The sequence below is a fragment of the Somniosus microcephalus genome, chromosome 4 (genome assembly GCF_052327205.1).
Source record: "Somniosus microcephalus isolate GS21.2 chromosome 4, FLI_Smic_1.0, whole genome shotgun sequence".
Lineage (NCBI taxonomy): Eukaryota > Metazoa > Chordata > Chondrichthyes > Squaliformes > Somniosidae > Somniosus > Somniosus microcephalus.
Window position 1 is genome coordinate 52,517,473 of NC_140990.1, and position 3,489 is coordinate 52,520,961.

Consider the following 3,489-nt stretch of genomic DNA (forward strand, 5'->3'; position numbering starts at 1 on the left):
ACACTCCAGTGCAGTACTGAGGGAGTGCTGCACTGTCGGAGTTGCTGCCTTTCGGATGAGATGTTAAACCGAGGGTGGATGTAAAAGATCCCAGGGCACTATTTTGAAGAAGAGCAGGGGAGTTATCCTCGGTGTACTGGCCAATATTTATCCCTCAATCAACATCACAGAAACAGATTATCTGGTCATTACCACATTGCTGTTTGTGGGAGCTTGCTGTGCACAAATTGGCTGCTACGTTTCCTACATTACAACAGTGACTATACATCAAAAAGTACTTCATTGGCTGTAAAGCGCTTTGGGTGGGCCGCTGGTCATGAAAGGCGCTATATAAATGCAAGCCTTTTTTTCTCTAAATATCACAAACAGAGGCACAATGAGGGAAATCAATCTCTGTACCTTTAACTAACAGCGACATGGAGCGCGGGAAATGAATGAGCTTTAAACACCTGGTCCACTTGGCATTGAAATGTCTGAAACTCAGAACCGGAACTCCAGGGAAACACAATACTGAACATGGCGGTGCCCTTACCCAGAGTGGCCCGCGCGGGTGAATACGGCCTATCTCCATCAGCAGGGGCGCAACGCGCAGGCGCGGGAAGGGCTGGTCCCCGGAGAGCGCCTTCCTGCGCGGAGCATGCGCGGTGCGGCTCCAGGACACTGAGCGGGGGCGAGCGCGGCCTCAGCAACACCGAGTGCGCGTCTCAGGCCCCGAATCAGAGCGGCCGGGCCCGGGCACCAGGAAACCCAGGGTGCAGCGCCTCCCCCAGACAGGAGAAACCACAACTGGATCGACACAGCAGAGCCGCCAATCCAGAGCCGGCTTGTATCAGGGCGGGCGCTGGATGCGGAAGTCGCTCCCTGGCCGCCTGTGTAGGTCTTTTTGTTGCTTCAGTTTGAGCTGGAGTGGAGATGGAGGAGAAGCTGCTGGGTTTAACCCCCAGGACTTCTGAGCCCAGGAGGACCCAACAATTTCCAATGTGAGACTGTAAAGGGAGGTGGATTCTGGGGGAGATTAGGTTGTTAAACAGACACTGTCCCTACAATGTAAAAGATTGTTGTTTTAGGAACAAGTATTTCTGTAAAGGCTTTTAATCCATTTTACATCTACAGATTTTTTATTCATTCTTGGGATGTGAACGTCACTGGCAAGGCCAGCATTTATTGCCCATCCCTAATTGCCCTTGAGAAGGTGGTGGTGAGTTGCAGTCCGTGTGGTGAAGGTACTCCCACAGTGCTGTTAGGGAGGGAGTTCCAGGATTTTGACCCAGTGACGATGAAGGATCGGCGATATATGTTTAAGTCAGGATGGTGTGTGACTTGGAGGGGAACTTGGAGATGATGGTGCTTCCACGCAACTGCTGTCCTTGTCCTTCTAGGTGGTAGAGGTTGCGGGTTTGAGATGTTCTATCAAAATTCTGGTGGAGTTGTAGATGTATAAAGTTCCTTTCCTTTGACCCCTCCCACTCCCACCTCTCTCTCCTCCCATAGAGGTCAGAGTGGTGTGTAGGCCCAGACCAGGAGGCAGATTCCCTTCCCTGAGGGACATTAGTGAAACAGTTGGGTTTTTATGACAATCCGGCAGCTTTCATGGTCACTTGTTTCTAGTGCCAGCCCCACAAATGACCAGATTCATTGAGCTCAATTTCACAATCTGCCTTTGTGTTTTTGTGGGTTCTCTCTCACGTTCCCTTTTACCTGTTTGAAATTAATTTTGCAGGGTATTAGAAGGGGAGGATTTGCAGACTGTAAGCTCAAACCAAACATTACATCAAGATCTGACCGAGTCACTCGATTCATCAGGACCTGAATATCATCGGCCTTTGAATGTGGAAACAAAAAGCACCGTTCACAGCGGGGAGAAACTGTACACGTGTTCTGTGTGTGGACGAGGCTTCAGCCGATCACGTGGCCTGTCGAGACATATGCGCAGTCACACCACGGAGAAACCGTGTAAATGTGGCGACTGTGGGAAGGGATTCAGTTCCCCGTCCCAGCTGGAAACACATCGGCGCAGTCACACTGGGGAGAGGCCGTTCACCTGCTCCGAGTGTGGGAAGGGATTCACTAATTTATCCAATCTGCTGAAACACCGGCGAGTTCACACAGACGAGAGACCGTTCAGGTGTTCTCACTGCGGCACTGGGTTCAGGCAGTCATCATTGTACACCAGCGCACTCATACTGGGGAGAGGCCATTCACCTGCTCCGTGTGTGGGAAAGGATTCACTTGTTCATCCCACCTACTGACACACCAGCGAGTTCACACTGGGGAGAGGCCGTTCACCTGCTCTGCGTGTGGGAAAGGATTCACTCAGTCATCAAGCCTCACTTCACATCAACTTGTTCACACTGATAAGAGACCTTTTAAATGTTGTGACTGTGAGAAGAGATTTAAAAGCAAAAATGATCTGCTGACACACCAACGTACTCACACTGGGGAGAAGCCATTCACCTGCTCTGAATGTGGGAAGGGATTCACTCAGTCTTCTGACCTTTTGATACACCAGCGAGTTCACTCTGGGGAGAGGCCGTTCACCTGCTCCGTGTGTGGGAAGGGATTTACTCAGTCAAACAACCTGCTGAGACACCAGCGAGTTCACACTGGGGCGAGGCCATTCACCTGCTCCGTGTGTGGGAAGAGATTCATTCAGTCATCCCACCTGCTGACACACCAGCGAGTTCACACCGGGGAGAGGCCATTCACCTGCTCAGTATGTGGGAAGGGATTCACTCAATCATCCCAGCTCACTACACACCAACTTGTTCACAGCAGTGAGAGACCTTTTAACTGTTCTGACTGAGAAAACATTTAAAAGTAAAAAGTATCTGCTGACACACCAACACACTCACACTAGGGAGAGGCTATTCACCTGCCTCGTGTGTGGAAAGGGATTCACTCAGTCATCCAACCTGCTGACACACCAGCGAGTTCACATGTGACTGCAGGGGTTGGATTCTGCTGTTATTGTTGCTAATGTTAATAACTAGGCTGGAGTTTATTATTCTGGATATATGTTAAATAAATCAGCTTTGTGTTAAACACATTGTTGTTGATTTTTGTCTTTCCCACCTGAGTGTTTAGCATCACCTGTCTTATTTACATGCGCTCCCTAATGAGTTTCCATTTCTCCTCCATTTGCAGACGCTCCCTGACCAGTCACCATTTCTCCTTCATTTACAGACGCTCCGAGCCGTTTCCATTTCACCTCCATTTACAGATGCTCCCTGACCAGTCACCATTTCTCCTTCATTTACAGACGCTCCCTGACCAGTCCCCATTTCTCCTTCATTTACAGACGCTCCCTGAGCCATAGAAACATAGAAGATAGGAGCAGGAGTAGGCCATTCGGCCCCTCGAGCCTGCTCCGCCATTCAATGAGATCATGGCTGATCATCCAAATTCAGTACCCTGCCCCTGCCTTCTCCCCATATCCCTTGATCCCTTTAGCCTTAAGAAATATATCCAACTCCTTCTTGAATATATTTA

At 49.7% G+C, this 3,489-nt stretch overlaps 1 pseudogene across 1 annotated transcript; it reads left to right on the plus strand.

Annotated features, from left to right (window-relative positions):
* The first annotated feature begins 612 nt into the window (after window positions 1-612).
* LOC147118876 (uncharacterized) lies at window positions 613-3,037 on the plus strand (annotated as a pseudogene). The gene is made up of 3 exons (XR_015077966.1): window positions 613-980; window positions 1,721-2,099; window positions 2,174-3,037. The product of XR_015077966.1 is annotated as an uncharacterized LOC147118876 (transcript).
* The last annotated feature ends 452 nt before the right edge of the window (window positions 3,038-3,489 follow it).